Raw genomic sequence first — 14,625 nt, 5'->3', positions numbered from 1 at the left:
TGAATTTCAGGCCAGAGATCAGATGCCTTTAGCCAGGCCCATCTTCTTGCTCTAATACCAGTCGCTGCGATCCTGGAAGATGTCTCGAAACAGTCATAGGCTGCCCATACCTCGTGTTTACCTGCTTCCAGGCCCTTATAAATTATAGAATTGAAGGAATCTTGGTGTTGCTGAGGCAGAGATTCAGACAGTATCTGTTTCCATAAGTTTCGTTGGTATTGCGTCATGTATAATTGGTATGATGCAATTCTAGAAACAAGCATGGAACCTTGAAACATCTTTCTTCCCAGAGTATCCAGAAACTTCTGCTCCTTGCCAGGAGGTGTGGATGAATGTGGACGGATTCTTTTTTCTTTTTTGGGCAGACTCAACCACCACAGATTGGTGTGGGAGCTGAGGCTTTTGAAATCCTGGCATGTGTGGTATGTGGTATGTGAAGTATGTAGCGTCCGTCCGCTTGTTTGCTGGTGGAATTGAACAAGGATGCTCCCATAATCTATGCTGAAGATCAACTAGGACTTCACAGATGGGATGGCAAGTACTTCCTTGGGGAGATCTACAAACTGTAGAACCTCCAGAGTTTTATGTCTTGAGTCCTCTTCAGTTAATAACTGGAAAGGAATTGTATCAGACATTTCCTTGATGAAATTGGAAAAGGAGAGGTCCACTGGAGGTGACTTTCTCCTCTCTTCTGGTGGAGATGGGTCATAAGAAACTGCCATGCTAGGTCAGACCAAGGGTCCATCAAGCCTAGCATCCTGTTTCCAACAGAGGCCAAACCAAACCACAAGAGCCTGGCAATTACCCAAACACTAAGAAGATCCCATGCTACTGATGCAATTTATAGCAGTGGCTATTAATGGACTTCTCCTCCAAGAACTTATCCAAACCTTTTTTGAACCCAGCTACACTAACTGCACTAACCACATCCTCTGGCAACAAATTCCAGAGCTTTATTGTGCATTGAGTGAAAAAGAATTTTCTCCGATTAGTCTTAAATGTGCTACTTGCTAACTTCATGGAATACCCCCTAGTCCTTCTATTATTCGAAAGTGAAAATAACCGATTCACATCTACTCGTTCAAGACCTCTCATGATCTTAAAGACCACTATCATATCCCCCCTTAGCCGTCTCTTCTCCAAGCTGAACAGCCCTAACCTCTTCAGCCTTTCCTCATAGGGGAGCTGTTCCATCCCCTTTATCATTTTGGTTGCCCTTCTCTGTACCTTCTCCATCACAACTATATCTTTTTTGAGATGCGGCTTTTTAGTTTTCTTAGAAGCCTCTCATGAGGGACTTTGTCAAACGCCATCTGAAAATCCAAATACACTACATCTACCGGTTCACCTTTATCCACATGTTTATTAACCCCTTCAAAAAAATGAAGCAGAATTGTTAGGCAAGACTTCCCTTGGGTAAATCCATGTTGACTGTGTTCCATTAAACCATGTCTTTCTATATGCTCTATGATTTTGATCTTGAGAATAGTTTCCACTATTTTTCTCGGCACTGAAGTCAGGCTCACTGGTCTATAGTTACCCGGGTCAGATACATCTTCGGAGGAGGAATCGGTATCCACATCCTCCCAGGTATCTGATGAGGGATGATGTGGAGGAGTGAAATGAGGAGGAAGAAATGGCATCGAAGGATGTAAAGTCATCAATGGTTTAGGATGAGACCTCGGTGGCATAGATGGAGGTGGCTGCGGAATCGATGGCACCGATGGAAAAGTCGGGAGCCTCAGTTGAGAGATACCCGATGGCCCCGGTATCAGCTCAGGCGACGGTAAATTAAAACCTGAGGCTTCATCCTCCGAAGAACCTGGAATTGGTATCGGTGTTGGGTCTTTTATCAGTATCATCGGTTTCGATGGCAGTGGTTGCATTGGCAGGGTACCGATCAAGGCATCGATTCTTTTGCGTAATGGTGTAAACACCGATGGCGTCGGCGTTGGTGATGGCATCGGCACCGGTGGATGGATATCCCGAAGAGCTTCGACTACTGCCTGGAGGATAAACCCATCCAGTTCCTCCCTTATAGCTGGTGAGTTCAGAGCAGCTATACAGGGTGGCAGAGAAGGCGAAGCTGGCTCTTCCACAGATCCCTGTGGAGGCACAGAACCCGGCACCGATATCGGTGGGGATCGCCTTGGACTAAGAGGCATCGAGGGCATAGATGGCTCCTCTGCTCGAGCTCTCTTCAGTGGTGGCTCGATGGTTATCAGAACTGTCCCAGGAATCGAGCCGACATCGGGCGTGGAAGTCCGTCGATGTTGGTGTTGATGTTTCTCTCGATGCTCGGTACCTTTCTTTTCCAACACCGAAGTCGATTTTTTCGAGGACCATAATGGCGTCGGGGACGGGTAGTCACCACTTCCTTCATGCCGCTTGGTTTTAATGACTATTTTTTTAGCCGCTCCTGCCAGTGACGACTGCGTCGATGTCAAGGTCGATGGAAGAAATTGAAAATGGAAAAGGCTTTCCATCTTTTCCAGACGGGCCCATCTGGCTTTAGCCGTCATTTCTGCACATTAAGAGCATGCAGTTACACTATGTCCCGGGCCCAAACAAAGGACACACTCGACATGGGGGTCAGTAATTGAATTGTCCAAGGACAATTTGGGCATTTTTTGAACCCGGTTGCCATTACAAATAATAGTTTGAAGGTCGGACAGCCGTCGATGACCTTCTGGCAACAAAACCCGACAGAACTGTATAGACCGTAAGAGGGTTTACTCATCAATCAATGTAAAACCTAGAGACCCCTATGAAGCGGAAAATTTTTGAGAATTTTTTTGAACGTTTTACGTGAGGAAATATTGTGTGAAGTACCACACAGGGCTCCTTAACCGCGAAACTAACTGTAGCACGGGAAAAAGAAGACTGAAGGGAGACCCCTGTGGCTCGAGGGATAACGGCATGTTGGGCATGCTCAGTGGGCTCAGTGTGCCAGTCAAAAGTTTCTAGAAACTTTGACAGAAAGTTTTCCGTGATAGGGCTCTGTCCAGTGACATCACCCATATGTGAGGACTATCATCCTGCTTGCCCTGGGATAACAAATTTTCCAATCACATACTGCGCGTTCCCATCCATGAAATACAAACCCCATGCGAGGCCAGACCCAAATGTGGCCCATATATGCAGACTTGCCCCCTCCTGGCTGCCCAGTGTATAAATGAAAGTCCAACAATCCAGACCCTCCTATTCCCTTGGGCATAATCTACAACAAAAGTTAATTGTTATGATTAGCTACAAGGATATGATCCAATCTGATATAACTATTAACTGCAGAAGATTTCCATCTCCCGGTTCTTTGAATCGTCTCCACGAATAAACCTGCTTGTGCCACGCTTGTGGCCACCCCTTTCCAAAAGGAATGGGTACCGAAACTCTCTATGTCACATCCTAACTTACTAAGGGCCATATTCCTTTACCAACTGATACCTGGTAAAGGGAACCTTATCATAGTTCACCAACAAATGCGTACCATCTATAGTCCATATTGCCAAATAACTCTACAAGCTCCTTAATGGGAAATTAATTTGAGATAGGACCTGCTTGAAATCTAATTTAGCACTTCAACCGACCTGATCGGTCTTAGATCTGTGGAGCAGTATTTGCACAGACTGATCTATTATATGCACGTTCTCCTTCAATATTTCATTGTAACCCATGTCATTCTTGGAAGCAGCCACCAGTTCATACACTTGGAAGGCACCAAAAAAAAAGCCAGGGAAAATGCAAGATGAAACAGTTTAACCTCATATTCAGATTCACATACAAATGACAGAATATGCCAAAACTGAACCCGCAACTTGTGCATAACAGACCTCCTGGAGTCCTGAGTAAGCTCCACCTTTTTTGCCCAACATATCTTCATCTTTTTAACCATAAAGCTCCTGGTGAGGTCTCCCCACCCTTGTGCCTTTGTAAAGAAGGCCATTCCCGCTAGTTGTTTGATTACTGAACCCCTTGATCTCCCTTCATCCTTTGCCATAACTCTATATCGTATCACCAATTTAGCAGGTACAGGTTCTGTTACCCATTCCCACTCAGTCAAAAAACTGTGCATCTTTTCACATGCTCTGCAGTATGCTGGCCTGATGGCCGGGGCTACCATCTCTGCATAAGGTCTCCCTCAGTTACAGACCGATCTTCATTAATTGTATCAGCACTGGTGTTCCCACTTGGTCCACTCCTGGAATCTGTTTCCGAAATTTTATTTATTTATTTATTTATTTAGTGCTTTTATATACCGACATTCTTGATACGGATCAAATCAGATTGGTTTACATGGAACATAGGGAAGTAACATTAACATATCCAAGAATAAACGAAAGTTACAATAAAACAGGGGTACTCAAACTGGGAATAAGAGGAGCCAATGGCAGAAGAATTCGGAACTAAACCATATCAATACAACAATATTTACAAATGCGGTAAAGGGGATGCGATGACTAGAGGGCCTTGTAGTGAGTCTGTAGATGGGGAGGTCCCAGATTAAGGGAAGGCTTGTTGGAATAGCCAAGTCTTCACTTTTTTGCTGAAGGTCAACAGACAGGGTTCTAGTCTAAGGTCAGAGGGCATAGAATTCCAAATGTTCGGTGCCGCTGTCGAGAAGGCTCTCTCTTTGGTGGCTGAGTGGAGTGTGGATTTGGCTGGGGGGGGTGAAGCGATCCCCTGTAGGCTTCTCTGATCGGTCTTAGGGATGTGTGTAGAGTGAGTGGGTATTGGATATCGATGGGGGTTTGATTGTAAACTGATTTGTGAATGATGGTGAGACATTTGTGTAAGATTCTGAAGCTTATAGGAAGCCAATGCAGATTTTTTTAGGATAGGTGTGATGTGGTCTCTTCTGTTGGCATTTGATAAGATTCTGGCGGCCGAGTTTTGCAGCATTTGCAGCGGTTTGGTGGAAGAGGCGGGAAGACCTAGTAGAATTGAATTGCAATAGTCTAATTTGGAAAAAATGATGGCTTGGAGTACTGATCTGAAGTCCTGGAAATACAGAAGCGGTTTGAGTCTCTTTAGCACCTGAAGTTTGAAGAAGCAATCCTTGGTTGTGTTGTTGATGAACCTCTTTAGATTTAGCTGGTTATCAATTAAAATGCTGAGATTTCTTGCTTGGCTGACCAGGGTGTTGGTATGGGACAGGTGAAGGTTATCACTGAGGTTGGGAGAAATAAGGAGCAGTTCCGTCTTAGATGTGTTCAGCACTAGGTTTAGATTCGTTAGGAGGTGGTTGATGTCTTGAAGACAGTTGTCCCAGAATTTAAGTATTTTTGAGAGGGATTCGGTTATCGGGATCAGGATTTGGACGTCGTCTGCGTATAGATAGTGTTTAAGTTTTAGCTTCATGAGTAGCTGACAGAGGGGGAGCAGGTATATATTGAAGAGTGTGGGTGACAGGGAAGAGCCCTGAGGTACGCCTCTTGTGGAGTTGATGGGATGAGACTCTTTGTTATTGATTTTTACTTTGTATCCTCTGTTATTGAGGAAAGAGTTGAACCATTTGAATGCTGTTCCTGTTATCCCGATGTCTGTAAGTAGTTTGAGGAGGATGGAGTGATTCACCGTGTCAAATGCAGCCAAGATGTCAAGAAGTACAAGAAGGAAGGAGTGTCCAGTGTCCAGCCCCATGAGAAGGTGATCTGTGAGGGAGATGAGGAGGGTCTCTGTGTTTAAAGATTTGCGGACTCCATATTGCGTAGGGTAAAGAATGTTGTGGTCTTCCAGGTAGTCTGACAGTTGGTTATTGACTAGTTTTTCCATGATCTTAGCGATGAAAGGCAAATTTGAGATGGGGCGGAAGTTATTGGGATCCTTAGGGTCTAGGTTTGTTTTTTTGAGCAGAGGTTTGAGGGTAGCGAGTTTCAGTTCCTCAGGGAAAATTCCTTGGGATAGTGAGCAGTTTATGATATCCGCTAGATGTCTGGAGATGGCGTCTGGCACCGATAGGAGTAGTTTAGTTGGGATATGATCGAGGGGATGGTTTGAGGGTTTCATTTTCTTTATTAAGAATTATATCTCTAGGGCAGAAGTAAGTTCAAATGAATCCAGAGTGGTGTTTGACGGGAGAAAGATGGAAATGGGAATATAGGTCGGGTTGGTGGGCAGGAGTGTTAGTAGGTTGGATATTTTGCTCTGGAAGAAAGTTGCGAGTTCATTTGCCTTTGATTGTGCTTGATCATCTGGGATGGGTGGGGTGATGGTTTTCGTGAGATCCGATACATATGAGAATAGGGCCTTGGTGTTGAAAACGAGGTCGTGGATTCTGTGGGCGTAAAAATCTTTTTTTGTTCGGAGAGTGGAGGTCCTGTAGGAGTGGAGGGCTGATTTGTAGGCGGCTAGTGTGCTCGGGCCTGGGGTCTTACGCCATTTGTTCTCTTTCTGTCTGAGGTTCAGTTTAAGTTTTCTGAGTTCATCGGAGAACCAAGGTTGTTTCCTGTTAGATGGTTGTTAGAGGGCTTATTTTGTTTGCTACTGATTCTGTGATGCTGTGCCATGAGAACAGTGCTGAGTTGGGTGTTGAGACATCTAGGTTGAGTAGTTCCTTTGTTTGGTGCTCACTGAGTGTCTCAGGGGAACAAGGTCTCCTGTAGTGAAAATTAGGTTACGTGGCTTGAGAGTTGGGATTTTCTTTTCTCGAGAGGGTGGTGGAAATCAATACATGGTCAGACCAGGGGACTGGGGTGCATTCAGGGGGGGTAGAATGTGATAAGCCGGAGTTTATGAAAATGAGGTCTAGAGTGTGACCTGCTTTATGGGTGGGTTTGTTGATAATTTGATTAAAACCCATAGCCTTGAGGGAGGTGAGGAATGCTTCGCAGTTGGTAGAGAGAGGGATTGAGTCAACGTGGAGGTTGAAGTCTCCTAAGATCATAGCGGGGGCATCTAGATTGATATATCTGGCTATTGTTTCTACAATGGGGGAGGCGTCGGTGTCTAGGAGACCTGGCGGAGCATAAATGAGAAGGATTTGAAGCTGGTCAGATTTGAACAGGCCTAGTTCTAATTTGGATGTGGACTTGGCTGGTTGTAGAGTTAGCCTAAGTTCTTTCTTGGCCGCTAGGAGCAGGCCGCCGCCTCTCTTTTTTTGTCTAGGAAGAGAGAAAAAGTCATAAAGATGTGTAGGTAGTTGGTTTATTAGGGCTATGTCTGTGGGTTTGAGCCAAGTTTCCGTTATAGCGCAGATGTCTGGGTTTGAGTCGAGGAGATAGTCGTTCAGGATATGTGATTTCTTAGTGAGTGATTGAGCATTGAATAGGGTCAATGAGAATAAAGTAAGACCCAAAAGTTGAGTAAAGGGGGAGATCATGATTGGGATGAGAGATCTGGTGGCACGGAACCTGAGAAGCTTGGCTGATTTTTCTTTGGTAAGCGCACTGTGTTGTAGGATAGGGATTGGGTAGCCTTGTGTCATGTTTCTCTTGTGGTGAGGGGCTGGGTGAGCTTTGAGTGAGCGTTCCTTTATTGAAGAGTTGGGGTGTGGCTGAAGTTCGAGTGAGCGTCCGTCTGCTGAGTGAGGAGGTTGAGAGTCGAGTGAGCGTCCGTCTGCTGAGTGAGGAGGGTGAGAGTCAAGTGAGCGTCCGTCTGCTGAGTGAGGAGGTTGAGAGTTGAGTGAGCGTTATGTTGAGTCAGGTTGGCGTCTGGTCAGATTGAGGAGTTGGTCCGTGGTTTAGAGACGAAAGATGAGGGCACACTGAGGGCACACTAAGGGGCGCACCAAGGGGCAGGCCCCTTGGTTGCGCTCCTTCGGCGCGCGGCGCCGCGGGGAGTAGCCCTGTTTTAAAGGGCTTCCTTAGCTTTTTTTCTTGGTTTCCTGTCCCCCCTCCCAGGCGCTGACGTCAGCGCGGCTCTTACCGGGTTGGTCGGGGCAGGAGCTCAGGGAGGGGAGCGCCACATGGTCGGCGACGCTGGCTGGAGGCAGGGTAGGGGCCTGTTGGCTGGATCGGGTCCCAGCTTGCAGGTGGGTCCGGCGGCAGAGGAAGTTTCGCGGGGAGTAGCCCTGTTTTAAAGGGCTTCCTTAGCTTTTTTTCTTGGTTTCCTGTCCCCCCTCCACATACTAAATGGAAATAAATTCCATTTAGTATGTGACAATGAATCTGCAACACTATCTTTGATCCACAGTACATGTTGCACTCTTATGAATGTATTAAGGTGTAAACACATGAGTATCACTTTGTGCAATAACTCTACCACCGTAGGGCACGTGGCTGCCTGCCTGTTAATAACATCTAGTACTGCTTTGTCGTCACACCAAAAGACTATGTGCTTGTTCTGTAGCTTACTATCCCAAATTACCAATGCAACCAGAATGGGGAATAATTCAAGGAATGCTATATTTCCAAGAAGCAAATTGTTGTCTTGGGGGCCTTGGTTTTTTCCTGGGCTATCGGTATCCCCAACTCCTTGGCTACATCCTGAAATGCCTGTAGTAACTGCACACATGTGTTTGTGACAGCCCCACAAACAGAAAATCATCAAGGTAATGTATGATGTTATGCAGCCTCACCCTTCGGGCCATCATCCAGTGGAGAAATGAAATGAATAATTCAAAGTAGTAACAGGAGACCAAAAAAGCCCATCAGCATGCACTTATCAAAATAACACAGGCCACAAAATTTGAAGCCTAATAGTGAGATGCTGTATGGATCAACTGGTAGTAGTCTGAATGCTGACTCGATATTGGTCTTTGCCATGAGGAATCCCTGTCCACATTCCCGCAATAAGGCTATGGCACTATTGAGTGATGAGTAGTGCACTATACATTCTTCTGCTGGTAGATAGTTGTTTACTGATGATCCTTGTGGGTATGATAGGTTCTGTATCACATCTGAATTTGCCTGGGTCCTTGTTAAGTATAATTGCTAAAAGTGACAGCATCATGTTATCAAACAGCAGATCATCAAATGGGCCTTCTTTTCTACCAAATGCCAATTTGGCTTCCAAATTTGTGTACAATCTCAGCATGTCTGTCAACCAATGAGGCGCCTATTGGAATGGTGCATTGACTTGCCTCCAAGCCCACATTCCAGGGCCTTGATTTTCTTCCCTCGACATGGCAAGGCCTGTCTGGCCCATGCCTGACTCGCTATGAGAGAGCTGCCCTGTATTGTTTGGTAATGCCCATAAGTTGCCAGGTAACCATTCGAGTCACCCCTCTGGGGGAAGGTGCATGCACTGGGGTTCATGCGATGCTCTGGGGTGCATGCGATGCTCAGTGTATGCTGTATTCTCCACCCCCTGCTGCGATGGCCAAACATTTCCTGCATCCTCATGATCCTGTTACTCCCCAAATGTCGTGCTCTCACTTGCTATGATCGATTCTGCTGTGGGTGGTTGTACCGGAGTCTTCCTTGTCTTTCTTTTTGGTATATCTAGCCCCCACGTTGCTCCCTCCCTGCACCCTCGTGGTGTATTTGGCACTGAACGGAGACAGTGTAATGGGGCTGTGTTCCACATGCTATATGTGCCAACCAGCACAGTGGTTGTGTCTCTACGACCTGGAGTACCCACTCCAATAATTTATTTATTTATTTATTTTCCTATACCGACATTCGATTTGACATATCACATCGGTTTACATATAACAAGATGTCTAAGGCTAGCCTTATAATGACATGATACAATGTAACAGCTTAATTGAATAACTAGCTCAGAACATAGAACTTTTACATGACATGGTATAATGTAACAGCTTAAATGAGTAACTCGCTAAGTACATATAACTTTAACAGGATAGTATTATAATAAAACGTGTATATTAGCATAACTTACTGAATATGTTAAGAGTTGAAGTAAACTTTGTACAGTGGTAGGGTGGGGAGGAAACTGGAGGGGTAAGGGGACGGGGTGGAGGGGACTGTTATTTGGTGGGAGGGAGGGGGCTATGGTGGATTTATTTATCTGCTGTGAATGCTTTCCAGAAGAGCCAGGTTTTGAGGCTCTTTCGGAAAGTGGGGGTGGAGGGGTCAGTTCTGAGAGTGGGTGGAAGGGTGTTCCAGAGGTGAACGCCTGCTACGGATGCAGCGCATTCTTTGGTGGAGACTCAATGTACTTCCTTGGCCGGGGGAATGGGAAGTAGGCCTTTGTTGGTTGAGCGGAGATTTCTAGTGGGGTTGCAGGGGGTCAGAGGTCCTTGTAACCAGCTGGCTTTGTTATTATGGATGGCTTTGTGTATGAGCATGAGTGTTTTCTATTGGGATCTGAATGGGATGGGCAACCAGTGGAGTTGTTTGAGTGCGGACGTGATGTGATCTGTTTTTTTCTTGTTCGTTAGTGACCGTGCGCAGTATTTTGTAGAAGCTGGAGGGGCTTGAGGGTGGATGCGGGAAGACCAGTTAGGAGGGCGTTGCAATAGTCTATCTTGGCGAAAAGGAGGGATTGCAGTACTGTTCGGTAGTCTGGGGGATGAAATAGAGGTTGGAGTTTCTTCAGGATTTGGAGTTTGTAGAATCCTTCTTTTATCAGGGTTTTGATATGATGTTTGAAGTTCAGTTCCTGGTCCAGGGTGACTCCGAGGTCTCTAACCGTCAGGAGTATGTTGTAGTTGGATAGGGTTGTGGGGTCAGAGATGGGTGTTGTGGATTTTCTGGAGAGGTGGAGAATTTCTGTCTTGCTCTGGTTGAGCGTTAGTGCCATTTCTGAGAGGATGGAGGTTATGTCTGTCCGATATGCTTCCCATCGGTTTAGGGTGTTGCTGATGTTGTCTCTGATGGGGAACAGGATCTGTACGTCATCGGCGTAGAGAAAGTAGGTGAGTCCTGTTTTGTCTAGGTATTTGCATAGTGGCAGCATATAGACGTTGAAGAGGGTGGGGGATAGGGATGAGCCTTGTGGGACTCCTTGTGAAAGGGGGATTCTTTCTGATGTTGTATTTCCTTGGGCTACTTTGAAAGATCTGTTGGTGAGGAATGATTGAAACCATTGGAGGATGGTGCCACTGATGCCTATTTCTCTTAGTCTGTGAATTAGGATCTTGTGGTTGACGGTGTCAAATGCGGCGGAGATGTCCAGTAGGATTAGGAGGAAGGATGTGCCTTTGTCAAACCCTCGCAGTATTATGTCTATGAGGGTGAGTAGCAGTGATTCAGTGCTGTGGAAATTTTTGAAGCCGTGTTGAGCGGGGGCCAGTATGTTGTGGTTTTCCAGAAATTCTGAAAGTTGGTGGTTGACTGTCTTCTTGATGATCTTGGCCAAGAACGGAAGGTTCGAGATGGGTCGGTAGTTGGATGGGATGGTCAGGTCGAGTTGGGGGTTTTTTTAGGATAGGCTTGACTACAGCGCATTTAAGGGGATCCGGGAATATTCCTTGCTCGAGGGAGAGCTTGGTGATGTCAGCGATGGGTCTGGCTAGGCAGTTTGGAATTAGCTTGAGGGTTTTTGTTGGGATGGGGTCGAGCGGGTGTGCTGCTGGGTTGATCTTTCGAACAATGTTTTCCACCAGCGGTGGATTCCCGAGGACGACCAGCCCGGGTATTCGCCGCCCAGGCCGGCCCAGGACATATCACGTGGTCTACCAAGCACGACTCTGTCACGGCCGCGCACGGCAGACCACGTGACCGGAGCGACCGGCCCTGTTTTCCACCTCAGTGGAGGCTACTGTCTCAAACTGTGACCAAGTTGATGCTGTGGGGGATGGTTGTGTGGTGGGTTCCAGATTAATTGGTGGGTCTTTTGGGCTGAGTTTAGCTGTTTTGTCTATGAGGTATTGGGCAAAGTTGTGACTGGATATTGTTGAAGTTTCTTTTTGTGAGGTGTTGTTGATGGGTCGCGTCAGCTGAGTTACATACTTGAACAGGACTCTCGGGTTGTATTGGTAGTTGTGAATTCTTTGGGAGTAGAAGTTTCGTTTGGCTTCATTGATGTCAGTTGTATATATGTATAGGAAAGTTCTATATCGGTCACATAGTTGGCTTGTGGGGTTGCTTCGCCAGGCTTTTTCTGCGTGTCTTAATTGGCGTTTTATGTTTTTTAGATCCTGGTTATACAAGGTGATTTGTGTCTTGCTGTGGTTCCGATTTCCTTTTCGATGGTTGGGCAGATCTTTTTCGCTGTCTCCATGTTGATTGAGGTCCATGAGTTGACTGCATTAACGGTATTAGAGGTGTCTAGATTTTTTAGGGCATCAGGTAAGGTTTTTTCTAGGGTCTCACTGGAGCATGGTTTGGTGAAGATTATATGTTTTTTATCTATTAGATTGTAGATGTGGGTATGGTCCACTTGGAGTTTGGTTTTTATTACCATGTGATCTGACCAGGGAACAGAAGTGGTGGTGGTGGGGGGAGTTGAGTGTTATTTTGCTGTTGATGAAAATCAGATCCAGGATGTGGCCTGATTTCTGTGTAGGGGAGTTTATTATTTATTTATTTATCATTATTTATTAATGTACACTGTTGAATGTTAATTGTTCTATGTACACCATATATATGGTAATTCTAATGCTGGTTATCTGTAAACCGAAGCGATATGTACTAGTACATGATCTTCGGGATATAAAGTCCTTAAATAAAATAAATAAATTATTTGTATGAAGCCCATGGCAGTTAGCGAGTTGAGGAGGAGATCACTAAATAAAATAAATAAATCACTTGAAGGGGAGAGGGGAGATTTGTCAAAGTGGAGGTTAAAGTCGCCTAGGATGATGGTGGGGTGATTGGTGTTGAGGTTAGATGCGATGGTTTCGATGAGAGGGCATGGATCTTTGTTGAGAGTGCCTGGGGGGGGGGGGCATAGATCAGCAGGATTTGGAGGGTTTTGGACTTGAAGAGACTGACTTCAATGGGTAGTAGGGAGTTGATGGGAAGCGTGCTGAATTTGAGTTTTTTGGCTGCTAGGAACAGTAGGCCGCCTCCTTTTTTTTGTGTCTTGGTATGGAGAAGATGTTGTAATTGTTTGTAGGAAGTTGATTAATGAGAGGAATGTCTGTGCCTTTGAGCCATGATTCTGTGATACATAGAAGATCCAGCTTTAGGTCAAAAAGGAGGTCGTTTAGGATGGGGATTTTCTTTGTAATGGATTGTGCATTCAGCAATAAGAGGGTGAGAACTGATAGGGTGGCCATGTGAGAGGCATGGAATAAGGGAATCTGGAGAAGTTTTCTGTGTATGTTTCCTGTTGGTGTATTGTGTGAGTGGTGTTTGTGGGGCGCGTGGAAGCCTCGAGTGTAATGTGGGCTTCTCATGTCCATTTTGTGGGAGGGAGGGGAGGGGGTGAGGAGTGGCGTCTTCAGTGGCGTTATGAAGGCGCACAGATAATGTGTTCATCACTGCTTTGTGGGTCTGTCTGCCCTCTAGTGCATGCAATTCAAAATTAAAAAATTAAAATTAAAAAAAAATGATTTTTTTTTCTTTTTGCCTACTTCTATCCAGACATGTGTGGCTCCCGCTGCCTAGCGCGTCTGCTACTCTCACGAAAATCCACCAGAAAAGCACATTAATGGGACAGGTAAACTTGCTGAACACAGATTGGATACCAAACGCCAGCCTTATCAGGAAAAGGGGTATCCCAGAGGCAAACCCCGGTATTTAAACATCTGCCCTCATCATTGGTCAGCAATTTCTCATCTAAATCATTTGAAGGCGACCTCCCCTTCTGATCCACCACCTCCCCAATTCTTTGATGTCACATAGTTGGCCAAACTGTGGCCTCATGAGAGCACTGCATGTCATCCTTCCATGGCAGCCTCGGCTTGAGGAGGAAGGGCCCAGAGACCATACCATTCCCCAGTGTCAAGTTAAGTGCTGCCGGGTACGTGCCCTATGCCCTCCTATTTCCTTCAACAAATCCTTAACATTCAGCTCAAAGAGAAACAAATTCACAGTTTATGATCCTAACATTTAGTTCAAAGTGAAATGAACTCACAATCTGTAATCCTGGCTCATATGATAGAATTCAGCTCAGAGCACAACTAACTCATAGTTTATAATCCTGACATTTACTTTAGAGAAAAATCAACTCACAATTTGTAATTCCAGCTCATAATATGATACCAATCAGTTCAGAGTGCAACAAACTCACAGTTTGTAATCGCCTCTTCTGGAGTTTTGTAATGCTTTCCCCTAGTTTGCAAGTTCAAACAATTTACCAGAATTCAATTCCAAAAAGCAAACAAACTTACAGCTTTGTAAATCTTTCTGCTGGTTCAGAACATCCCATTAGTCTCCAGCATTTAGAAATGAAACAACTGTCAATAGCTCTTCTCTCCTCCTTCCTCCTTGAGTCAGCACACCTGTTGCAAATTTAACTAGTGTGATGGGAATCCCTGCCCAGAACTCCACCCCCAAGGCCCTCTCTTGTCAATCAACATTTCCAGCCTCTATCCTTAGGCACTCTAGGAATTGTACTTCTTAAGGACAGCCATCTTCTCCTCCCTTAAAGATCACCTACTCCATCACAATAGGCAAGAAGTAGACATTGTACAAGGGCAATTTGCAAGACATATTGTGAAAGTTTAATCAGGAAAGGTTTGTCGTTTTGCAATGATACCAAAATCTGCAGCAGGGTAAACACTGAGGAAGGCATGGAAAACATGAGGAATGGTCTAGAGTCTGGCAGCTAAGATTTAAATATTAAATAATGCAGGCTCATGTATTTGGACTACAAAACCCAACAGAGTGGTAC

The 14,625-nt window shown here is 45.4% G+C and overlaps 1 protein-coding gene across 1 annotated transcript in view; it reads right to left on the bottom strand.

The window, feature by feature from the left end:
• Nucleotides 1-14,625, bottom strand: part of DYNC2H1 (dynein cytoplasmic 2 heavy chain 1) — a 1,848,033-nt gene that overhangs the window by 1,618,887 nt on the left and 214,521 nt on the right. The gene's annotated exons all lie outside the window — the stretch shown is intronic.

This window comes from Rhinatrema bivittatum, chromosome 5 (assembly GCF_901001135.1).
Source record: "Rhinatrema bivittatum chromosome 5, aRhiBiv1.1, whole genome shotgun sequence".
In the NCBI taxonomy this organism is placed as follows: domain Eukaryota; kingdom Metazoa; phylum Chordata; class Amphibia; order Gymnophiona; family Rhinatrematidae; genus Rhinatrema; species Rhinatrema bivittatum.
The sequence above is the reverse complement of the archived record's forward strand: the minus strand, read 5'-3'. Positions and strand labels throughout refer to the sequence as shown.